This window comes from Salarias fasciatus, chromosome 1 (genome assembly GCF_902148845.1).
Source record: "Salarias fasciatus chromosome 1, fSalaFa1.1, whole genome shotgun sequence".
Classification (NCBI taxonomy): Eukaryota; Metazoa; Chordata; class Actinopteri; order Blenniiformes; family Blenniidae; genus Salarias; species Salarias fasciatus.
Window position 1 is genome coordinate 5,287,122 of NC_043745.1, and position 26,126 is coordinate 5,313,247.

Genomic DNA, 26,126 nt, shown 5'->3' on the forward strand with positions numbered 1-26,126 from the left:
AAAGTAAACAAAGCTGCGGAAAACAGTCCCCGTTACCTGTAGACGAATCTCCCCTTCCCAACGGATCAGGGGAAGCTCTCTGGTCTCGCTATCTTGCCAGTGCTGGGTCATCTTGACGAAGGGCGCTAACGTAGCCGCGCTGCGGCGACGTCATCACATCAGTCCCCAGATGTGCCCTCCCACAGAAGCCAATAGGATCTGTTTAAAACCTGGGTCGCTTGCAGGGTCGAACGACCCGGGTCGAAATGCTGACTAAACCCTTTCACACCGCCATGAGGAGCCGATTATTAGCGGGTTTAAACTGGTTTTTTGGCCAGTGGGAAAGGGGCTTTATTGGAGGCATTTCTCTTGCTGCTTCAGTTAAACATGGTAGTAATGGAGATTTTTTTCTGTGGTACCGTAGCAGCATTCTGTTGTCATACAGTGACATCTAGTGGTCCCAGATGGTATGCACCATCATAACATGTAAGTTGTATCTTAATATGAGTAAACAAATGAGTTAAAAATGCTTTTCCAAAACACCTGAAACCACAGTGAAGACGATCTTGAGTTTTAACCAGATCTGTTGCGGAGATTGTTGACATCATCTTTTCCGTCACGAGTATCAATTCTTAGCTTTCTGCTGTCATGAGTCTTCATAAATTTGTGTGTCAGTGAGCATTTATATTTTGAGCTGCAGCCAAATGTAGATCAGCTCATCTGTAACCATGTGGACCCACCTTACAGACATAAAAACCACCCGGTGGGCTTCAGCTCAGGCCGGAGCAAAACACAACTCCACTGATTTATGACCTTTCCTCCTGCTCTATTGAGTTATTGACGACTCGTCTGCTCCTATCAAGCAGTGTTTGTTAATGTAAATGAGGGCAGGATGGTGAGAAAGTGTGCCAAGTGTGACATCCGGGGACTGAAAGTCGTCCAGGTGATTCATGAGTCTGAGCGCGTGCTCTGAGTTTGACCCTCGAAGAGATGGAGGGCGGGGGGAAATCTGAGGCTCCTGCTGCTGTTTGTCACATCCTCTGATGTGACCCATCAGTTGCTACAGAAGCTGCAACGTGCATTTCTGCTCCACGTAGAAGTTTTTCACTCCCTCGCATTAGTTTTTTGTCGGCGGAGTAGCATGGTGTCACTGAATTTTCCTTCTAACTACAGTTTACAGACACTGATGGAAGAAGAAGAAGCCATAAGTCCAATGCATTTCTCAAGCGTTTGTCTGAAGGGCACGGCTGCTGGAAGCCTCAGTATTCCCCAAAGCAAAAATAGATGCCTCGACTACACATTCTGGAAAGTCATCTGATATCTACTTCTTTTGTTTTCCAAGAGTTATTTTTTGTTTAAGTTCACTTTCCAATCTGTGATCACTGAGCCTGAATAGATCCTGTCATCTGTTTTCCATAGTCGATACTCCGTATATCTCTTGTCTGGCTACAGGATATTATAATCCACTTCCTAGACTTTGATTGTCTTGTTTGCAACTCTCTAAATAGATTTCCTCACACTGTGTAATCATTTTGCTTACACTGATTGATTTCAGGAAACGGCAGTTGTCATACGACTGGTGAGATTGTGACTAAACGAAGGCGTACTCTTGGTTGTGCGGCGCCATGGCCCGGAGGCTTTATGGAGGACTGCATTACACGCTTCAACACCGGCACCCTTGTTGTGGCTGAGCATGCATTTTTTATGTCTCTGAAACCAAACAGCACAACCAAATGGGTAGAATTAGAATCAATAGCTTACCCTTTTGCTGATGTATAGCAGTGTCAGGGCAGCTGCACCGCTTCCAGACGGATTTCAATTCAAGCCAAAAAAAACCCCCACAGCACTTTGTCCAAGACTTTGTAGTCAATCCACAGCCATATGTGATTAGTTCATCATTTATGGTCTATCAGACATTCATACTAATGAAACTGATGCTCTTCTGAGCGGTCCATCTACATCGCCACGCTCACTGCTGGTCGTGGACTTTGGGTCGTCACTGAGTGAAGGAGATCGTGACCACAAGTGACTGGAAAGAGTTTTCTCTGAGGACTGCAGCCATCAGGAGGGACTCACAGTGCAGCTGTGGTTCATCTGTTTGGACTCCCCCCATTAGAAGTTCACCAGGTACAACCAACTGCGAGGTGATCCCAAAGTCAGCCCAGGACCCTCTGGAAAGACTCTACCTCTGGTTTGGTCTGGAAGTGACTTTAACCTAGATAAACCTGGATTTCAGTGTTCCAGACAGTTTACTGAACTAACTTGAGTGGTTGTTGGGACAAACAGTATGAAACAGTTCATATTTCCTGTCTTAAGACAGAACTAACTATAAAAATAGATTATTTGGCTATAAGCAGTAGGTATCTACTTTGACGGGCTATTTTTTTAATCACAGTGGTTTCAGTTTTCTAGCTATAATGTTGCAACAGCTCGTAATTTTGTTCTAACAATTATACTGCTGTAGACATAACTTAGGTCTGACAGATTTAAGATGAACAAGCAATTAAATCTTTTTTCATTCCTTTGTGAAATTGTTTCTTGTCAAACATCATGAGAAATAAGACATTCTGTATAATGATTATAAGCACATGAATGTTTTGTGCATTTCGCTCAATGCCAGATAGCAGAACTAAATCCCGTCCTGAGCTGAGCATGAGGCTCTGCTTGTGCTTGGTGGTATTTTAGCATTCATTCTACTGCATTTGCTGCTTTCACTTTACATTTTCTGCTTTAAGCTCTCTTGTTAGCACACGTCCATCTACCTGATCCCTTCTTCTCTCCCTTCTTCGTTTATCATAACTTACACAGTGGATGAGTAATTCACTAACTGTGCTCCTGATGTAAATTGCTGACCTTGGTGCATTCTGACTGAGACTTACAGACAAAAACAGTTCAGGGTAACATCACAGCCTCTTCATCTGCTGTGGAGGGTGAGGTCGAGCTGCAAAGTAACAAGGTAACAAGGTGCAGTGAAGACATCCACATCCGTTTCAGAACAATGATTTGATTGGTTTGAACTCGGAGGATGTTCAGTGCTGAGTTTCCACCTTCTCTCTGTCTGTTCAGGGTTCTCCAGGAGCTGGTGCCGTCTACACAGGAGAGAATCCGCCATACATGGAACAAATATTTGAAAGAAGACATGTTTCTGATGGAATTAAACTGTGTGTGTGTGTGTGTGTGTGTGCGTTGCTGTCTCTCTCACAGATGTACTTTCTTGTAATATTGTTGTTTCTTTGTCGCCGGCTGTGTGGTGGACATGCTGTGCGAGCACACAGCCCATCATTTACTCAGACAGGCTTTCTTTTTTCCGTCAAGCGTCTCGTCTTTCTTCCCCTCTCTCCCGTCCCGACTCCTCGAGGCCACTGCGTCACACAGACGAGACGCTCCCCGTGTTTCTTTTTTCTCTCTCTCTCTCTTTCTTTCTCTCTGGCTGTGAGCTGAGGTATTCTGTGATTTCTGATCTGGGACTCGGCGGCTTTAGACGAAAGGAGCCGCCGTTCCCCCGAAGCCTGACAGCCATGTTCGTATATGATGAGAGACACCAAATGGAGAGAAGACTGACGTTTTCCTGTCATCGTCTCAGACACCAAAACTCCAGATGTCCCTTTCATCTCCGGCTTTGTTATTCTGGTTGCTAATTCCTCTCCTGCCTCCACGCCCTCCCTCCATCTTCCATCGTATATACATTTAAACATGAGACCTGCCTGATTCATTGGGAGGTCTCACAACAGGCCAAACATCAGCGCGGTAATCAAAACATGACATTATCTGGTCTTGTTTCTCGATGGCCTGAATTTCATTTTGGAGAAAGGAAGCCTGGCTTTCCCCTTCTTCACCTCCATCGCAGTCTCTCCATCTTTTATCAATTTGCCCTCGTACTGTGTCCATTTTTAAAGTCAAAAACCAGTTTAATAAAGGTCTTCTTTTAATATTTTAAAAGGTTGGTGGGGAGATTCTTTATGCATCACAGCAGGTTACAGTAAAATTAGCAGACAGGCAGCAAGAAAGTCCAACATGATATTGCATAAAGGGAAGTGGTGAATTAAAAATGTATGATATGTTGAAGAAGAGGTATTTATATCCAGTTTCTCTGCAAATTCGTGGTTGATAAGATGGATAACTGCATGATACCACAGTGTTTGTATGATTTAATATTGCAAAGGAGGGGGGTCCACGCAGAAACAGGATCTGCATCAGCTCTGAACAGCGAGTTTAAAACACCTATAATTGGTGATTAGTGAGTTGGTGGAGGGGAAAGATTACACACCGCTAAGATGCTTCGGCTATTATTAGCATTTTGCACGCCGCACAGACAGCTAGATATCTTCTCTTTTCCATTTTCGGTTATCACTCCCGTAAAGCACCTTGAACTGCTTCTGTGGGACTGCGCCCTGCAGATAAACTTGAACTCACAGCAGCAAATCTGTCACGGGATAAGGCAGACTTCAGACGCTGTCACTTTTATGTATCTCCTTCATCAAACCCTCCATTTGTACGGCACTAACCCGGCCGGCGTCGACTCTTTGTTAATAACTCCGTGGTCATTTTCTATCAGGCACACTCTGCACGTGCGGGACCTTCGGAGAGGTTTTCCTTGGAGGATGTTCATAAAACTGAGAAACAGTTACACCGGGACGCAGAAATGTGTGTCACGCTCCCATAAAGAGCCGGGGCTGAAGGGTGCTGATAGACAAACTCACACGACCCCCATTTAGAATCATGTGTCATGGGTGTCCAACTCATCACAGCAGATTCATGCGCGCTAACCTTAAACCTGTTCTAATGTTCGAATCCGTCAGCGACAGCCTCTGCAATGGGATGCCATTAGGCTGATATTAGAGCGAGCGTTTCACCTCGACTAAACTCGGCCTTTTCCAGGAGGAGGCAGAATTGATGCCGTTCCTTTGAATGAGCGCTTGCCTTTTAGGTGAATATCGGGCCCGGTGACAAACTTTCCCTTCTTGACAGCTATTTTCTGCGGTCCGCCTGAAAGCATTCCACACGAATTACTTTAATGTCAAAGAGTTAGATGTGTCTTCAGATAATTGGAAAGTGGATCCAGATTCTTCGGGGTGGAAAATGGACTGCAGTTATGTGGCTGTGTTTGCACCTTTGAAGTCTCAATGCAGCCTCTATTTCTATCATACGTTCACACGCCAGTGACGGTGACGCTGTTTCGCAATGTTTTGCCAACCTTCAGAAGAGATATTGATTCAATAAGAAGTGGCTTGTATCAGAAAGGGGCTAAAGTGATAGAGCACACACATGTAGCATCAGGATTAGATGGATCTGATGGACTGATGCCTGATGGACAAGCTGGACTTGTAGCCTAGATTGTATAGAATACTAGAATACTTGGAGGAATATATGTTCATTCTTAACCTATTAGGTTTTTTTGTCTGTATATTAAATATATAATATTGTGTCCGCTGCACACAGACTTAACCTTTGCTGGCTCTCCTGGCTTTCCTTTGCAGATTAAGACTGCAGGATTTAGAAGGTGGCTGCAGTTTTCTTTTCCAGCAGTTTCATCCAATCTGGTGAAACATTAAACTGCACTGCTGCATGAGCATTTTGCTCCCTACATCCATCTACCCCCGTGAGACATGGAAACACACCACCAAGACAGGAGAGTGTCTGAACGCTGTCAACCAGAAGTGCCTGACAAAAATCCTGAAGGTTTTCTGGTGGATATGGGTTAGTAATGAGGAGTTCGAGGGAGATGAAGGTCTCGGACATTTCAGTAGATCATCACAGAACGACGCTTTCGTCTGGTGGGTGGGTCACATTCTGCGCACCCCAGAACAACGTCCAGCGTGGAAATAGATTGGCAGACTTATGTTCCTAATGCAACAAGCCAGGCTGCAGAGAACTGAAGACAAGATATTTCACTTTTCTCTTTTTTTTCTCTTTTACAAAATTCAGATTGAAATGTTTTAACGCTCCAACATGTTTGGCAGCTTCCTCCACTAAACGGTCCAACTCAACCTTCAGAGCTCCATCCAATTACTCCATTGAGAACTCAAGCAAACAAACCGAAGTAACAGTTTTCCAGAAGATCCTTCTCGTGTAAATAAAGATTAACAAATGCAAAACTCTCTCTCTCTTTTTTTTTTTAATACTATTTTTTGCACTCTTGGGACCCTATTTTGAAGGTGCAGCGCGGGTGGCGAAGAGTGACGCAGGCCACGCATTGGTAATTTGGCGACATGAACTGCTGAGATGGTGGAAAGGAAATTTTAATCGCTGAGGGTCTCGGACGGAATGAGAAAGGTTGTTATCGATGGACATTTCAGTGCTGAGAGGAGGTGTCCATAAGCAGCTTGGAGAGAAGGAGGGAAACATTGTTCAGGTAGGTTTGCTTGCTGGGTTCAAAGGAGAAGCAATCATTTACAAAGTTGAAATGATCCTAAATTATTAACAATACGGAAAGTGGAAATATAGTTTAATGTAATGTAATTAGAATGTATTTTCCATATTTGACACATTTCACACACATTTTTGTCTTTAAAGACTGTTTGTGTAACAGTTGGTGATTGAAGACAGCAGCCACATTCACACTGCTATTGTGAGGTATTTCATAATTCAGCTTATTAATGTGGGTTTTTTTTTTTTTTTGACTTCACAGAGTGAAGCGGTAGACAGTGAAGTTATTAGTAACAGTCTGGTCAAGATACATTTCTTTAAACCACCAAATTTATGAAATCATTCTTTAATTCTTTTAATGTTCTCGATTGGATAGTTTAGATCAGAATAAAAACATTTTTAGCAAAGATTAAGCAAACTCTACCCACTGTGTTGGGGGGAGCATCACATTTAATCAATAAGTAATCTGTACACACACATTCACACAATCAAGTCAGTAAGTCTTTCAAGGTACAAGAAAGATACTTTTTCATTTATGGTTTATATTCATCATAACTCTTAAACTCTTAATCAGAATTGTGCAAAGACATAAAGAAAGAGAAATAAGCTTATTCACGTCTGTCTGGGATGTGGAAGAGCAGCTAGGAAATGGAATGTATTTAATCATGTTAATTTAGCAGTGTGCTTTGCTGCAGTGCATTTAAAAATGAGGAAAGGCTTTCGTTTGATTGATCAAGATTACACTCAGCTGGGCGAAGCCACTTTCCGTCCTCCCTCTTTGATACTTGCGCCGGTGGGAGAGACGGTGGCGTGGTGACGTGGAGGCATGCGCTGTGCTGCGCTGGACCGCGTCGTGCATGAAAATTGCAAAACACCCTGGACACGCCTCTTTGAGCCACGGAGCTTCGCCTGCACCCGGTCCATGAAAATAGAGCCCAAAGTCTTATTTTGAGATGATTAACTGTAAAACTCTCAGAAACCTGAAGGGGATTCTCTGCTTGGCAGGTTTCATTCAGGATCTTTTAAAATCAGAGCTGTGGTGTCCAGTGTGTTGAGCAAGGATACTTCAGCGTATTGATATGAAGAGGCCGAGTGCTCCAGCTGTTTGACTCAAGGGCAACAGAATACTCGACCTTCAGTCATGTAGGTTTTAATGTAATTATGTAAACCAAGGCTACTCAGATTTGAAATACATCAGGTCAGTTTGGTTTTTGGAAAAACCTATTTTTGAAAACTTTTCTAGTGCCAAACAAGATTTTTATTCACCTTTCTCAGAAGCTCACCAGCTGTTCTCTTTCTTCATGGCATCAGCTTGACTTCCACCGTTCATGCTGACACATTTCTCTGATTCTTCGAGACACGACTCAGGTGAAGCAACGCGCCCAAACTACCTAAACATGAAATGACAAAGAAATGGTGTATCCTCTGATAACAGATATTTTAGGATTGCTTTTTGTTTCAAGCTTGATACTTGAATTCCATGTAGGTATTCTCGGAGGGTGTTTTTTTATTCGTAAGACTAGCTTGTTGCACCGTTCATAAGACCTATTCTCCACTGATAGATATACTCCCTCTTCTGCCTATTAGCATAATTATTGCTCCATACAGGGAACAAAAACCATTAGCTCAGAGTCAGAGACGACTGTTGACAACGAAAATCACAAAGTTACTTCTGATAATACCAATAAGAAAGAATCAGTCTGTCTCATGGTGTCATTTCTCACATATAATTTGACTAGATCGACTTTTAACCTCCTGTTCGGTAACATATTCAGTTCAGTTAAGTTCAAATCAATTCAATTCAGTTCAGCTTTATTTATATAGCGCCAAATACAAAACAGTAATTTCTAGGTTGCTTTTACAGAGAAAACCCAACAGATCCATATGACCAAGCATAAGCGACTGTGGAACAGAGAAAAACTCCCTTTGAAAAGAAAGAAACCTGCAGAACCAGGCTCAGAGGAGGAGAAACCTGCAGAACCAGGCTCAGAGGTGGCGGCTTTCTGCTATGCTGGTTGGGGTGAGGGGATAGAAAGAGAGAGAAGAATAGGACAGGCAGATTGATTAACTGAATCAACTCAGCGTTGCAGCAGGAGGGTCAATATGGGAGTCGTCAGAGGGAGATCCTTGTGGATTCTGATTGAGGAGGGAGAGAGAGAGAGACTACAGGACGGAGAGAGTTTATGGACTAGAAGAGAGACAATGGTTAATGCCATGTACTGCAGCAGTGAAATATGTGGCTTGAGAAAGGAGAGAAGATGGCCTCCCGAACTGAAACTGGTTCCACATAGCAGGAGCCTGAGGTTAAAGCGATACTTCGACATTTTGGCAAATTGGCCCATTTAGTGCAATTCCTTAGTCTTTTTGAAAAGCATACTTACTTTTTTTGTGAAGGTGAACTGTTGTTTATCCAGAGGTGAGTCGGGGAAGGTTTTCGGGATGGAAACAATGGAAGTGAATGGTATTTTTGTTCCCCCTCATCAAACTCATCAAATACACAATCCAACAACCCCGAAACACTTTGGTGGACACGTTATAATCCGCACATTCACTACGCTGTGAAATATTAATGCAAAATTACGAGATTGAGTTGTTTATGCGAAGATTGCTAAGACGGAACTACTTACTAAACATGACGTCTGGGCGTAGTGATTTCAAAAGAAAAAGTAGTTCCCAGTATTTGCTTCAGTGTCGTAACGCTACAATATTATTTGTTGGTGTTCCACAGCGTAGTGAATGTGCGGATTATAACGTGTTTTGGGGTTGTTAGATTTTGTATTTGATGAGTTTGACGAGGGGGAACAAAAATACCATCCACTTCCATTGTGTCCGTCCTGAAAACCTTCCCCGACTCACCTCTGAATAAACAACAGCTCGCCCTCACAAAAAAAGTAAGTATGCTGTTCGAAATGACTAAGGAATTGCGTTGAATGGGCCAATTTGCCAAAATGTTGAAGTATTGCTTTAAGTTTAGGATCAAGACTAATATTAATCTTAAATAATGGCTGGGTTAGGATGTGTTTTTAGAGAGCGGGAGAGCGAGAGAGAGCTTTTTAACATGCAGAGTGTTGTACTGGTATCAGCTTTATTAATGGTTTGAATTGGAACCGCACACAGTCTGGATAAAAAGCTTGTCTTTTTTTTCTTTGTTTTTTTTTTTTTTTAGCAACTACTTAGGTAACACTTCAATTTCTAATAGCATAACTGGCAAGTTTGATGGATCCCGATGAATCCCTGACTGTCATACTGCAGGTTTCCTCTTGTCTCCCTTGTGTTTTCAAGTCTCACTCTGTCTCTGGTTTCAGGCTCCTTGACTTGAGCTCCTGGTGTGTGATCGCTGCTCCCCGCCCTGTTGTGTGTCACCTGTGCCTGGCTGGGTTTTCACACTGACGTACTGAGTCCGTCGAGGTCTGTGGATCGCCGCGGACCGCAATGGTACAAAGTTGTCGGAAAAGCCATTTCTCATCAAAAAAGTTTCTGCACTGGTGTGTCTTCACTGATGGGTGTGTGGCATATCGATTGTTGCATCAATGCATTTCAGAAAGACATTACCATTTCTCTGTCCCATGTTAAAGGAGGTTGATTGTGTGACAGTCTTCATCCACTAACAGAGGACGATACTGGAGTTGCGTTTTGTGTCTTGTTTTCTGCTTCATCTGTGCTTCTGTGTTTCTTCCAGCATCCTCTGAGTTCCAGCCTTTCCAATATTTCTTCGTAAGTTTCATGTTTTTGTTTTAAGCATGGGTTTCCTTTTTTTCAGTTGTTTTTTCAGTTTTGTGCTCCAGTCTCATCTGCGGCGATGTCTGGTCTATTGAGTCTCACCCGATCTATTGATCCATGACAGTAATTCTCAGATGACCTTTGTGATTGACGTACGGTGATGGAGGGAGTCAGGCTGATTGACTTGGGGAAAATATGCATTGATATTAAAGCTGTAGATCAGCGGATGTTGACAGAGAGGGAGAATGAGAGTGACTGAGCGTGAATGGGAATGGATGGAATGAGGAACAACAGCTCCTCTTTAGAGGAATTTACAGCTCGGTGGGAAAACTGAGGGAACAGACGGCTGAATCCACAAGTTAGGATCAATCCTCTGCGGCATTAAGAAACAGCGGAATCATTATTCAGTGTTTGTTTCATCAATTTCAACCACACTGTCGTTTTGTGTTATGTCACATTAAAAGATCCCTTTAAGCCTCCACTGATTTCACGAAGACAAATGGGACATCACACTTATCTCAGCGCTCAAAAAAAAAAAAAAAAAAAACCCACTGTGCACGAGAAGAAAGCATCGCATCCGCTATATACAGTCAATATTTCACACACTGCTTTTCAAAGTGTATAATCACAGGAAGAGAACAGAACACGGCTCCACGAGCCGAGTTTTTAAGAAAATGTTGCAGTAAACATTACATCTCTTTGCCTCGGGCTGAAAATAGCTGCACTGAAGAGCACAGACATGATCCCGGTTTAAGATCTCACTGACTGGCTTTGACGGCGGCAGGAGCGAGTCGGCGCCGACGAAAGGGTCAGTGTTGGTGGGCGGGGTGGGGTGGGGCAGGGTGGGGTGGGTGGAGTAGGGTGGGGGTCCCGCTTCTCGGCATTGTGAAGGCAACAATGGGCTTTTAAACCAGAGTGCAAATGAGCTGGACTATTTTAAAATGCGTTGAGCGTCACACTGAGCGCTCCACTGGAGGCTGCTGTTTGGCTTTCATGGCTCCTGTCAGAAGTCTTGCAGCAGTTTTCTTCATGAGCTGTAGCTGTCAAAAAAAAAAAGCCTTTCTGGGAAGACCGGAGGAGAAACTTCTCAGATAAAGGCACCAATGTTTCCCAAGGACTTATCTAGATGCCAAGTCCTTGAAGTTTTGCCATTTTGTGACATTATGCAGGATTCAAAACAAAAAAAGTTATTTCCTGTTAAAGCTAAATCTTAACCTAAAGCCACAACAGCTCACAGATAATGGTGGATCTGATCTGCTCTGCTGCTACTGTGTGGAATCTTCATGTTCTACCTTTGTGTGCTTGGGTTTTCTTTAGGTTTCTTCATCCAATGACCCAAAACAATAAACATTAAACTCCCACCCAGTGTCAGTTTGGATAGCAGCTCAATGATAGTCCCAACAGAATTCACTTTATTAGTCATGTCCAAACAGAGCGGTGGTGATCGCTGCCATGCAGGGAGCTCAGTCCATCGAATGAGAACAGTTCTCAGGACTCTTCAACATATGGGCCAGGCGAGACAGGGGATCCAACCTGCAACCTTTCAGTGGAGAGACAACCCACATTACCCACTGATCCACAGCCCATCTGCACGTCGACAGACCCAAGCATACTTACTCACAAGCACAAATGGAAGCGTGAGCCGTTATCCATTCACAGAAAGAAACTGGCGGCTCGTGAACAGAGAGCTCATCCTTCTGCCGTTTATCTGTCCGGAGAGACGTCGCAAAAACAGAGGAGTCGAATATAGATGGTGTTTTGGAAAGAGAGGACAACTTGTTGGAGGTCCCCATCAGGGAAATCAATAAACGGGACGTGTGTGTGTGTGTGTGTGTGTGTGTGTGTGTGTGTGTGTGTGTGTGTGTGTGTGTTCTGGAAGTGGATACATCGGGTCAGAGATGTGTGGCATTTGCCATTTATCAAACAGGAGCCGTATGCAGCCGGCAGCCGCAGACCTTGATGTTTCGAATTGGAGATGAAAGCGCCATGATTCGCCAGTGTGCACATGTTTGGCCTCCAAACCTTTCACGGCCCTCGGGGCTCCAGGATGTGGCCGCTGCTCAGAACTGAAGGCGCCCTTCATTTTTAATTAGGAGATTTAGAAGAGATTCCTAAATGAAATAAATCACCAAGTCTATATTTAACTGTATAACAAAGATGCACCACACACACATACACACACACACACACACACACACACACACACACACACACACACACACACACACTGCTGATGAACAGGAACAGAAAATGACTCAAACACTAGCGTTTACCTGTCTTTCAGGCAGTCTCCCATTGTGAGGCTTTTGATTCCTGGATGCTGGAAGACTTCCTGCAGCAGCCGCAGCTTTCAGCTCCGTTCTGAAGGTTCTTAGTGAGATTCATGTTTAAAATTCCTGGAGGTTGAGCGGTGCAGAGCAGATGCCTCCGTGCTGGAGAACTTCACTTCAAACACCTAGAGCCCGGTGATGCTAGGTGTTTAAAAGCTCTTGCTGATTTTACACATAAAATGGTGAAATGGGCTGAGGTTTTTTTTTTTTTTTTAAATATTCTCACAGGTTTTCTTTGCAGGAAACGAAGAGGCTTGGCTGAAGGAGAGGAGGTGTGTGCTGCAGATGAACACGGTTTCTGTGCAGACTGGTTCTTTAGAACTGTCTGCTGTGCGACAGAATGTTCTTCATCCTGACTAACCTCACAGACAACACGACTTCAGCTCGGTTTGTAGAAAAAACTGTGTTTTGGATGTTGGTTTACACGACAGCGGTGCTGAAAAGGTAATTTTTTTGAAAACACTTTGGCTCCAGCTCAGGGGAAACGAGCAAAAACACAACTTTCCTGGAACACTGCTTTTGTTCATATGACTACGGAGTAAACAGCTGTTCTGCACATGCTCAGTAGAGTCACCGTGACAGCGGTCCAACCTGGCGGTCTGTCCATGTGAGTGTCTGTGTTCTCCTGCTGTTAATGGGTACAGTATCTCTGTCTGCCACTGAACTGTGTCGTTTTCACCATTTCTGTCTTTTCCCTCTAAACAGACGCTGTTTTCAAATCGTTGAAGTGTAAATGCAAAACCTTTCTGAAATGAAAATACAAAAACGGCACATTTTCATTAGAAATGTCGTGTAAACTGAGTCTGAGAACAACACACATCAGGAGAAAGAGCAATAAAGTGGAACTAAAGATTACAGTGGTAAAAACATTGGGAAAGAGGTTGGGATAAAACTATCTTTCTGATTTTTTTTAAGCTGATTTTTCTGATTACTGACTTTCTGATTTGGGAAATTCTTGCTGACTAAAGTGACTGACTGAAGGATTAAAAGTGAATTACTGGAAGATTTTTCACGTTGGAGATGAGGCTGACTACATTACAGTTAGAATTACGTCTCCCATCAAAACATTATGTTAACAAAAAAACACAAGATATGCATTAAAAACATGTCTGCATCAAACCATAAAGAACAACCTCTCATAATATGTTGTGATAGATGTTTAAGACGTATTTTTTCTAACATAAGCTCAACTGTATATTACTTGATCTGTAATAACTGAACACTGTTGCAGTATTTCTTGTCAGCTTAATGAAATTTCCTGTCGTTACCTGTAAACTCAGATCATAACTTCCCATCAGCAGAGGAAAGGAATCCGCGTGGTCCAACAACGCTCTGAATTCTAAACTGTTAAAGGAAAGAAAAATGTACTTTCTGTCCTGCTCATTTATCAGTCAGTGGATTTGATGCTGATGGAATCAATAAAAAGTGACTGAAGTGAGCAGAACTTGAATCTTATCAATGAAATGAAGTTGGAGGTGTCACTTTTTCCGCTTTTTTTTCTGATGTGGACTGGAGAGAATTGATTTCAGAGGATTTACTATCAGGAATCCCTGCTTTGAAAGAGAATTAGCTGCTAATCTGTGTATCTGTGACAGAGTTTCTTTTGAACAAAGCTTGATGGATCGACTGTCTGGTGGCGCGTTGGCTTCAGGTCTGCCTGACTGTGGCTTGAGTACAAGGGATCCATGTTCACAAAGGACGGCGGCGCGCCCCGCTTCACCTCCTCACAAGCCTCCGATAACGCCATGATTCATCCACGAGCCCGCGTCAGATTAACTTGTAGACCTTCAACAGTTTCACCTTGCCCTGCCAGCTTTAACCGAGTGATACAACACAAGGAAATATGTCCTTTCACATGAAGAAGTTAAACTCTCCGCTCTTTCTGAAGCTCTTTATATTCTCGTGAAAGGAGAAGTCCTTCCTCTTCGAATATTGCCAACTCACAGCAGGGCTTCCCAAGCATTGGCCTTCAACCCCGGAGGATAAATCACCATCAAACTATCACAGTGGGTCTGAAATTGCTTGTGGAGGGAGCGGTGTTTCATTGGTCACCTCTCTGACCGAGGAACTACTTACCTCCCCTCCCGCTCCGGCTGGACGGCCCACTCCGCCAGGAGCCCCGGCGCTTCTGGACCTCACAATTGTTGACCCACTGTGACTCTTGGAAAACTCGGCTTGAGAAATGTCCCGTCATGCGGTTTGAGCGCCGGATCTACGGGGAGCTCTTTAGGCTTTCCTGTTTGGTTTTCCTGTGACATTAAATCAGAACTGTGGAGCCTTGCAGGTGTGTATTTTTTCATGCCATGTCCCGCTCGGTTCAGGTCAGGTCCTGGACCCGCAGCCCGGCATGTATCGACCAGGTGGACGGAGACTCGGCCTCACTAAGATAACACCATCCCTCTCTTTATGTGGTTTGTCATGTTGTCTTTAAAGTTCAAATCCTGACCTTCAGTTACTTGTCAATTCCAGCAGTACTAATTAAATGCCGTTAAGCCTAATTTATACTCCTTCCGTGCACCTCCAACATGCACAGGGCAGCGTGTAGCGTCTGTCTTCACCCAGTCATTAAGAGAAACCCGAGCTGCAGTGTCTTTCTCTGGAGCAACTCATTTACTGGAACCGGCAGGTTGGAAATCAGACTTCTGATCACTGGATTGAAGAACAACGGATCCAGCCTCCCTTATCATCAAACCAAAATAATGTCCCCAAAAAAAGCCAATTTATTGGTAAAACCCCCAATTTCTCAACTACAGCTGAATTCTTCACTTATTAGCTAAAAATCCAGCGAATACGAAGAGGCTATAATGTCCTTTCTGTCAAAGAAAAAACGCTTGGTGGCCGGTTGTGCACGTCATGTGTGTGTGAAGGTCCGACAAAAGCAAGATAGCCTGAGCGAGACCTTCCAGGTCGCCGTTTCTCTGGGCGCTGAGCACACAAACATCCGAGCGCCGGAGAAAAATATGCACCATTCAATTTGAGCGCTTTAATGTCAAAAGCACCCAATAGAAATTAAGTGAAAAATAAGCTGCGGATGCATTAACGGCTCTCTCTGTACCGCCGTCGCTCGAATAAACAATGTGTGTGTGTGAGTGTGTGTGTGTGTGTGTGTGTGTCTCCAATAGGCATTCGTGCTGCTAACACTGAGCCTCACCAGTTAAGCATTTAATTAGTGTCCCAGTATGAGCAGGAGAGAGCGGCAGAGATGCACTCCCACTCACTTTACCACCGTATCAGCCTCGTGCACACACAGAGGCGTGCACGCGCACGTAAACACACAAACACACACAGAGCAAATCCAAGACTTCTGAGGACATCTCGCTGGAGATACTGCCCAATTCAACTTTTCACCTCAAAATCCACTGCTACTCAGGGATTTGGTTATTCTGCTGTCTCACAGCATGAAGTACACACACACACACACACACACACACACACACACACACACACACACACACACACACACACACACACACACACACACGTTGGTAGAGGGGTACTTGTGAGGACCAGATGTTCATATACTGTGTTTTCTCGACATATTTCAGGAGCTTCAGCCCAAACTGAGCAGAGTGGACTGGTATCTCAGCTTGACTCTCACTGTTGTGTCTCGTACTTTTGTTGAAAACGTTATCCTCAGCTTGCTGGTTTGGCCTCTTGTGGTCCAGTTCTGGTCCACGGGCCTTATGTTTGTCGCTCCTCGCTCAAAATGATGTTGTGTTCTCAGTATCCATAAGAGCAGGACACCCACAAGGTTTTGGACCCCACAAGGAGGGTAAAAGCGGCTCCCACGTCTTGACAGGATATCAGGATTACAGTCTCAAGCCGCCATGAGCCTGAATGAAGCTCGTCTCCCTCAGATTAATTGTGGCCCACTTATTTTTAATTAAACTTCTTTGTGTGGCTCCACGCTGGTACGGTGGGAGTAGGTGTTCAGCAGCAGAAGCCGTCCTTGTTGTGTCAGTGCGGCTGGGATGTGCTGGAGCCGGCGGTCCGGCCTTCAGCTGCAAACGGAGCGTCCGAAAGGTGACGACGCCAAACGCTCTGTCTCCATTTAAGTTTGAAAAGGAAGAAGCCATTAAGTCGTAACACTTCCTTCACCCTCCTATCAACTGACTGTGAAAAAAACAAAACAGAGCTGCTGATTGTTTTGTGGCCAGACTGACTGTCCAACATCTTCCTCTACATCTGCATGGATGAGAGCCTGAAAGACTCAGCCGCCTCTGTCCGCTCTGTGCTGAGGGGAAGGTCTTTGGCGCCCCCTACCAGCAGACGTCAGAATGCACCTGGTTCCTTCTTCCTTCAGCTCGACCCTTGAGAGAGATCTAAAACTCTGTTTTCAGGGGCGATGAGCTGGAAAAACAGCAGATTTGGAGCTGAAGCAGAGATCTCTCACCTGCCTGCAGAGCAGCTGAAGAACCAGTTTGGCTTGCTTTTGGGGGCAATTTTTTACAATTCTTACTGCTTTTACTTCTCATTCAATCATCTTTTCACGACTGAATGACCTCACAGGACTGAATCCTCCTTCATGAGTCGACTTTCTTCATTCCAAACTGCTTCACACACACATTCACACACCAGTGGAGAAGGCTGCCAAAGCAAGACGCTCGGTCCACCCAGTGGGAGAGGTTTGGGGTTCAGTGTTTTGCTCAAGGACATTATACATTATTGTTCAACATATTTGGGATCCAGAAACATTTTGTTTAAAGGAAACAATCTGGAAGGCCTTTAACATCCCATTGACACAATGCCTCAAGTGAAAACTCATCAAAATCAAACAATTGCTCTGAAATGTTTACCATTTGCTTGAACGATGGATGAGAGCTTCACCGGGCCTATTTCAGCCCACGGGCCTTATGTTTGACAGCCCTGGTTTAGATATCAGGACACGAGGGGAAGTCATTTGTCCTGTTTTTTTCTTTTCTACTTAATACAATCCTCTTTTTCCCCAACTTTTGTGTTTCTGAAACAGCAATGCATTTTGAGACATGGTTGTTTCTTCATCTCGTCTTGGCAGAAGAAGTATCCTCCTTTAGGGTTTTTCAGGAAAGCATGTTCTCCGTGTGCAGCAGAGGTTTTCTCCAGGTCCGCTGAGCTCTATGTATCTGTGGCTACCACCTCTAAACTGTCGGTATGAATGTGAATAATGGCCAGAGGGATCCGTCTGTGATCCTAAGTTTGGAGAATTAAAAAAATTATGTTTGGTGGAATAACTTTGATGAAGTTAGTTGTCCAGACTTGAGTATGAAGCAAAAACCCGGCTGAGCCTCGTCTGGAGACTGCGAGTCGGCTTCGTTTGCAGAGATGTCATTATCAAAACCTTCCAAATGGAATTAAATGTTGCTCTGAAGTGAATTTGAAATTCAGCAGCAGTGTCATCCTTTTCCCCTGAAAATAGAAACCAAAGCAGACGGCACTTCTGTGGAATTACCCTTGATCCTCTGCATACCGGCAATTTATTGAAGCATGTAATCAACTGCAGACTGAAGTGTAATTAGATCGCAGAGTGACAACTGCATTGAACTGTGTTTCTCTTTTACCCCGTGAATTATGCAAACTTGAGATAATATTATCAATTACTCAAAAAGTGTGAAGAACTTAACCTGCCTGGTGAGTGTCTCACTCTCTGTCGCTGTGCTGACGCCTCTGAGTCTGGTTCTGCAGAGTCTCCTCCTCTGAGTCTGGTTCTGCAGATTCTGTCTCCTCTGTTCATGCCTAATGGCTTTTCTCTGTAAAGGTCCTTTGAAATGACTGTGTAGTCTGGCGCGAGATAGATATAAAAAAATGAATTTAAATGAAGTAATGATTTAATGATAGGCACCAGCTGGCGCTTTAGCAAAATACATAAATAGAGAATAAACGTACAGACATTTTGAAATGTTAATTTCCTCAGGGAAAGCGGTAAGTTTTAATGAATGTGTGACTTATTTTGTATTAAAAACTAATCAAATGAGTAAGCCTGGATGTTAAAGACTTTAAATTGAGGCATGTTTCCACATTATCTGAATACAAACCTGTATTTTTTCCTAAAATTTGTCAGTGTGCTTAACTTTCAAGACCAATATCCAAAGCGTTTTCTCGAGGATCCCACATTTTTCCCATTGTAACCTCTGCAGCCCCCCAGCCACACCCTGCAGGAGGAACCTCAGGAACATTACAGTGTTCTGTAATGGTGAGTTCCTTTCCTCTGAGGATTATAACTCTTTGGGTTTAAACATCTTTTCAGGGTGTTTTTCTGGACTTTAGCTGCTTCAGTTTCCAGTTTCAAACTCTCATTTTATAGCTTTTCACCACAAAAGATGCTTTCAGCTCTTATTTTGTAAATTGCTTTAAAGAAGCCATATTCTTCGTGGCTCTCTTGGTACACTCCTTTCCCCTTTTGGACTGATCTCTCTTTCGCCTCACACTCCACTTCTGAATATCATTTAAACTGAGTAGAAAATCTTACTGTTGAGTGTCAGTTATTGTTTAATTTGCTGAGACAATACCTTTTTTTTAAATTCTTTTCTTTTCAGCATTCAGCATCTGCTTTCAAGCTGCGTTTCGATAGACGCTCCTCCAGCTTTTATCACTCCGAGTCTGCAGAGTTAAACTCACGCTGTTATTCATTTTTCGGTTCACCGACTGAAGTTAGCCTTTCAGCCTCCGAGTGGCCTTCAGACAGCGAGCAGACAATCCGCTGACCCGTGTTCAATTACCTCTGTGAATACACGCTTCAGGACTCCAATAACACCATCCACACCGGCCCGCAGCCCACAGTTTAAGTACAACTTTTATTAATACTGGAATCATCACAGTGCGTTTTGTTACATTAGCAGTGACTAAAGTTAACCGAAAGAGGTTCAATTTTACAAAAAAGGAAGACAGAAAAGAAAAGGTTTATCTCCAGCGACAGAGGCAAAACAACCTTGGAAATTAATTCACAATAAATTAAAGGAAAAGAGCAGAGCGGAGGGGGAGGGGGAGGAAAAACGAGAGAAAGACAGGAGCACAGTGGCAGCGGGGCGACTGAGGAGGGCGGACAGGAGCGGAGGGCTGAGCCGACGACGGGATTCTCTCCACACAGCAGCCCCTGAAGCCTGCCGTCACGGCCGAGCTCAAGACCGTCGAGGAGGAAGAGAGCGAGAGGCTGAGGAGGGCTGGAGGGCACACAGTAAGACATTCAGTGTAGTTACAGTGGGGGGGGGGGGGGGGGGGGGGGTGGTTGGCGGGCCTCGAGCCCCCGGGAGAACTCCGGCCGGCCCTGGAGTGATTTCTGATATTTCTGATCGTCTACCTTAGTCATGGTGGAAGTGTGCCTGGATTGTGGAGCAGGAAGTATTGGCAGATTGTGTGTAGGAGGCAAAGGGGGGGGGGGGGGGGGGTCCAGCAGGGGTCTTAACCACGCATCCTTGTGCAACACACACACACTCACACACACATTCAGTACAACTTGAGCAGATGGCTTCGATTTCAATATACACACTTATGAAACGTCTTCCGGTCCCGTCTGAAGCTCAAACAGCTGATCTTGTAAAAGTCCGCGATGTTTTCAGATTTAAGTGAGTTTCCTAAAGATGAACACTTTTGACTTCATTATTTTAAAGAGTTGATATTAAAGAAGAAAAAACTTATTGAGAACACTGTTTGATCAGAAGTTGTGAGGGAAACTGCGTTTCCACGCTGATTTCTCACGGTGAATTCACGCTGTGAGCAAACGCTGGCAGAGGAAAGCCGCCAACTCTCCACGAATCCCCACAAACCGGCCCGGCCTCGTCGCAAACTTTCTGCTGGCTCGGAAAGTTGTTTTGTCATCAGCGATCAAACCGGAGATCTGAGCCGCCGCCGGAGCCGATCGTTAAGCCCACAGCGCCGCATTTCAACCGTCAACCAGTCAAAAGCAGCACGACGAGACATGTCTGGAGAACTTCATGGAGGTTTTCTGATTCCTGACAGCGTCCAAACGCTCAGACGGCGACAGAGAGAAACCGTCAAGCTGAACTCTGCACCTGTAAACAGGCTTTGGGCTCAAACATAAAGGCCACAGTGGGCAATTTGTTCCAATCGTCATCGACATTTTAGAGTTCAGCATTCATGCTTGAGATTGTCTTTGCGAAGTCTGGTGATATATATTAATCAAATTGTTGGTAAAGTCGTTCAAGCTCTGTGAGGAAAACAACAAAATAAAGGTGAAGGAAGCTGTTTTCCTTCCTTCCTCATCGAGCTCATTTTAATTACATTTCGCCGTTATGATTATGCCTAAGTCGCCTCTCGTGGCCACAGTGGCGGCAGTTCAACAAAATTCCTTCAGGTTTAATCTTCGCCTGGCAGATTTTGTTTTTCTTCAGTTTTGACTGAATGTCACATAAATCCCTAAACTTTTAGCGGGACTTTAACTCCGCGGTGGCCGAACGCACAGGAACGCTTCGAAGTGGGGATAAAATGGTGGAACGACTGCTTCCAGCTCGGTGAAAAACCATTTAAGTAAAATAAGCTGCCTCTGAGACGGTGCCAAAACGGTGTCTTAAAAAGCCCGATCAAAATTAATTAAAGTGTAATCTCGCATTGGAGGCGGAGCGTCAGACGTCCATCTGCTTGCCGCTCGCTCGCCGGGGAGACGTTTCCTCCAGCTAACTGTTCCAACGCTTTGAACCACACACCCAGGACCCAGGAAGATCGCACACGTGAGCCAACACACACACACACACCACATTTAAACTGTTGCACACACGCATAAAGACAAAGAGAGAGGGGGAGAGGAGAGGAGGAAGAAGTGGGACGAAGAGATAATAAAGCGCTGAGTGTGTATCCACTGTGGACTGAGGAGAAAATAAAGACTTCATCAGAATTATTTTCATTAGCTCTGATGGGCTGCGAGGCTCGGAGGCTCGGAGACACAGAGCCTGACGGGAGTCCCGTCGTGACGGCTGTTTTCTAATCTGTCAGCGACACGCCGTCCCCGGAGAGGCGCCCGGCGGACGGCGGGAAGAGGAGGGAGCAGGGAAGGTGAGAAGGACCGGAGGAGAGGGATACGAAGACGTGGAAAGTCTGGGATGAGATTTATATGCAGATCAAGCTTGTTTTTTTTTTTGTTTTTTTTATCGCTCTCCAGTTGGTCACAGAGTGTTGTAAGGCAAATTTTGACTGGCAGTATTCATGAGTCTTCAGGATGTGCAAACGAGAGCGAGAAATTACACCTCAGTCATCACTCCACGTTTACAGGAGCTTTCAAACGGACCAGCTTTCAACTCAGTAACATTACATCATCTGCACAGGAAAATCGACAAGCTGGGTTGACTTTGAGGCCCCGTTTACACGACAACGCTTGCAGAGAAGACGCACCGGTTTTGGAATTTCATTTCAGGAAAGTTCCACGTTTACACGGTAACGTTCTGGAAACGGGTGAAATGAAGAAACTATGTTGTTTTCCCGTTTGGCCGCTAGTGGGTGCTGTTAAGACTATCGACTCTAAAGCTACCCAAACCAGGAGAATCTGGACTAGAACCAGGACCAGGACCAGAACTAGGAGAATCTGGACTGGGAGTCATGACACTCTGGAGTAATAAAACCTTGTTGCTGTTGTACATCGACTGATTTTCTCCGGCTGCGGTTTGCAGCAGCAGCGTTTCCTCTGCAGACGGAGTAGGAGCCGCTGTCATGTGAACGGGGCCTGGGATTGGTTGGATAGATGCAGTGAAGAGAACAGCAGCAATGAAGGGAGCAACGTAGCTTATATATCGGCTCAAAAGAGCAAGAAAGTTCCTGTTAGGAGAGGCTGGATTTAACACAGAACCTTCACCCAGACTCATCAGTGCAGGAGTTTTCAGGTAAAACTGATCACTGTTCGAACCGTCAGAACAAAGGAGCCCAGACCGCTCTGCCTGCTCCTCCACCCTCTCCTCGGTGTAACGACATGTTTTTCCTACAGATGGTTGGACTTCTCCTCTCCTCCTCTCCTCCAGGAGAAACAGCTGCTTTAAAATAACTCTACTTGTTTTAATTGCCACAATTGTTTAGCTAGGTGTGCTTTTTTTTCCCCAAATGGCCGACAGTTTGGGATCCTCGGCCCGTTTGGAAAACTCTTAAACCCGCTACAGTTTCTACAGTTTCCGAGCTGCTCCTTCACCATCCTGAACCCCTCGTCAGGGTCCTGAACAGCTCCGCCCTCAACGCAGTGGCAGAACCATCGCTCTGGACTAGGAGCTGCATGGTGTGAAGGGACAGGTGTCCTCCATGTCCAGATGTGACTGCTGTCCCTGAATCTTCAGTGTGTTTGTTCCTCAGCTCTGCTCGTCGTGCTTTCAGCCTTTAGCAGCGTTCTGTTGTCCCACAGAGACATCTAGTGGATGCTATATTTCAATACGTATATGTTCCAAAAATTAGTCACAATAACAGTACAACTTATAGTTCAGAAAATATGGTAACGACTTGTTTAAAGAGCTGTTTTCATGGAGAACTGAATTAATTCATGGATTCTCTGCTGTTTTTACAAGACAGACAGTTCAGCATGAGCGACTCCAGCAGTCACTGCAGACGACCGTTTGCTCGTGTCTTCTGGCTCTAATCACTAATGTGGTTTTCAAATCCTCCATATTAGCTGTGCTGATGTTTGAGAAGCTGCGCAGGCAGATTCCGCTTTAGTGGAAAATCTCAGAGGTTGAAACTCATTTTCAGAACGTAAACTTTGATGGATCTCAGCCTTCACATCGAGCCATGTTGTTGAACAGATTTATTACCGCGTTGACATTAGATATTTCTACAGGAGCTCAGATCAATCACAGGTTTAGTTTCGGTGCTTGCTGCACAGTATTTCTCAGGCTTTGAGGCTGAATACATGCAGCGTATGAAGGTTTCTCTGTATCTCTACTTCACATACGGCAGAAGAAATGACTGTAATAAAGTCACTGACACTTTGCTTTTGGCTGCTTTGAGGACCGTGACCTTTGACTTTGGAGAGCGTCTCTGAGAGTCGTCTCGTCTCCGGTTCGCCGGTACGTCTATCACTAGTCACACACAGGTACACTCATCGAATGAACACCTTGACCCTGTAGCAGAGCAGCGATTCCAGCTCGTTCAGTTATTTCAGTACACAGATAAATTAGCCCGTTAAGAAAAGAATCCTATTTGTTCTGTTCGGTAAGTGTTTTTTGTGCTGTTAACTCGGTATTGATAAAGGAAAATAACTGCGGCCGGATGGATCCTGTGCATGTTTGACTGTCTGGACTTCAGTGTGATTCACTCTGGACTGTCAGGAGGAGAGTTGAAAACACAGACGGTCCAGCGTCACAGACCGCTGTGATGCAGACAGCCGGCAGTGGATTCATCTTTAATAGATGTGCTGCAAGGATTCTGAGCAGTGGAATAATGTGGAAGAGCTCTCAGACAGTGGCAGCAGCGTTTTCCTTTATCATACCCGCCCTGGAACATCCCTGTGCCTGGAAACACACCTGGAAACACATCAACACCACGGCGGCTCCACCGCCACCACCGCCGCCACCGCCGCCACCGCCGCCACCAGCCCCCCTCTGCAGGAAGATAGCAGCCCCTCGCTGACGCACCACCGTTCAGCCAAAAGAAAAGTCAGAAAGACGCACACACTCCTCTCCTCTGTCTTTTTAAACCAAACAGCCTCAGGAGTGTCCAGGCGAAACCAAATAAACCCACATTAAAAGGGTGATGGCGAAGGTCGGGGGTCACTGCTAGAAGAGCGTACAGACATGTCGATGAAGAGTTCAATAGCTTACGGATCGACACACTCACTCCGGGCCCACTCTCTCTCTCTCTCTCACACACACACACACACACACACACACACACACACACACACTCTATCCACATGTTACACAGCTTAGTAGTTTGAGTTACAGCTGGAGATTGTTTTTTTTTCCATCTTTTTTACATAAATTAAAAGTCAGACTAAATATTTAAACAGTACAGTAGAAGGAAAAAACAAAAACAAAACAAAAGTATTTCCTAACAAACTGTTTTACCAAATCTGTGCGCCTGACTTCTCTTTTACAAGTACAGCACGTACAGTACAGACGGTACGAACAGGCAGTGAAGCGCTCCTTCCACTCATCCCTCCGTCTCGCCGCCGCCCGGATTCGTTTCCCGCTGCTTTGTCATCAGTGAGCACATCAAAACAGGCCTCACCTTCTCCTCACATCTCCGCCTTCATAAATAATTCTCTCCCTCCGCCGTGTCCCCAGCTGCACTGCCTTGTTTTGTTTCCTGTTTCTTTCTCTTTTTTTTTTTTCTTGCGCTGAGGCGAGCGAATCTGTCGTGCAGCGGCTCGGTCAATTTCATTGTTTAGGCGAGGGGGAGACGTCGCCTTCGCGCTCCAAAGAAATGAGGGGAAATACATTCAGTCTCCGTGACTTTGTGAATAAATGCTGGTCCGAGGACTCGAACTGAAGCGACGCGGCTCGTTACTCATCTGTGAGGGGAAAGCTGCTGGAAAAACGGAAGTCATTTACTTCTTCCTGTTCAGGTAAGTGGGTTTCTACAACACATCTGATACCCTTTTAGATACCTTGTCAAAATCTACATGAAGAGGAATAATGCAAAATGAACAAACCGAAGTCACAATGGAATTAACTGAACTTGCTAAAAAAACAGCGACTCTTGAGTTATTCTGTCGCGTTCCTGTTTGGTAAATATTCTGTGGAAGTTTCAGTTTCCAGCAGCAAACTGGGATCCTTCAGGAGAGTTTTTATCCAGTTAGCTTAAAAAAATCAAGGCTGTAGAGACTTGTGGGCCTCGGTCTCTCTTGCAAATGTGCATTGATACAGATGGATGAACTATTTCAACAGTAAAACTTTAAAGAAAACCAATAGAAAACCTCAGAGTGTAGGCGAGAAACTTCGGCGTTTGCAACTTAACTGGAGACATAAAGAGGAGAAAAGCGTCTGCGAGGAGAGCGTCCTGTGGCTCCTGTCCGAATCGTCTTTGACCGTTTAATTAAACTGCGTGCCTGAGCGAGCCGGCGCCGCGCCGCCAGTGGAAAGCGGAGCCGTTGTTAATGGCAGCAGCAGTAAGTCTTTAGCTGCACAACAGTTACTGCTAAATCAATGCAGAAGAAAATACTTTGTCCTGAGACTCCTGACCATCATCTGGAGACTGAAGCGGAAAGGAGCAATAATATTTCATTATCTGCAACTAATGGCGGAGCCTCAGTGGGAGGGCGCCATTAGCTGCTGCTGCAGCGCCTTTCTTCCACAAAACACAGAAAAAACAATGTTTTATACATCTATAACAATATTCCTCTGGAGGAGAATGAATGTATTTCTTTTCAAGGCCCACATACTCCACTAGCTGGAGCTGTGCTAGAGCCAGGTGCTTCTAAATTATTAAGTTGAACGATTCCTGGAAGAAAAAAAAAAACATAATAATAATAATAATAACCTAGGTGCCTTCATGAATTCCTTCAAAGCAACTTTCAGTACAAACAGTGTTCAGTTTTGTTTGATTAAGCCTTTGAAATCGAGACTTCATGTTCACAAAGTAGGCTACGTTGATTTTAGGATTTGGCCTTTCATCTGACTGCCGTTACATCTTTATTCTTCTTTGATTTGTATTGAAACTGGTGAAGTATCGCCACGGTGACCCTTCTCATTAAGTGCTGCTAACATGTGAGAACTTCCTGTTGGTTTCTGTAAAGCAACATGTGAAGACAGCCAGGTTAAACATGACTTTCAGTCCTGTTGCTTTTTATCAGAGGAGTTTTTTTTTGTCCTGTTTTTTGCACCGACCGAG

The 26,126-nt window shown here is 44.6% G+C and overlaps 1 long non-coding RNA gene across 1 annotated transcript; it reads right to left on the reverse strand.

Moving 5' to 3' along the window:
- Positions 1 to 19,146: 19,146 nt before the first annotated feature.
- Positions 19,147 to 25,005, reverse strand: LOC115408873 (uncharacterized). Its single transcript, XR_003933806.1, has 3 exons — positions 24,994 to 25,005; positions 23,659 to 23,664; positions 19,147 to 20,972 (listed from the first exon to the last, which is right to left on the reverse strand). It is a non-coding gene; the product is annotated as an uncharacterized LOC115408873 (long non-coding RNA).
- Between the last annotated feature and the right edge of the window lie 1,121 nt (positions 25,006 to 26,126).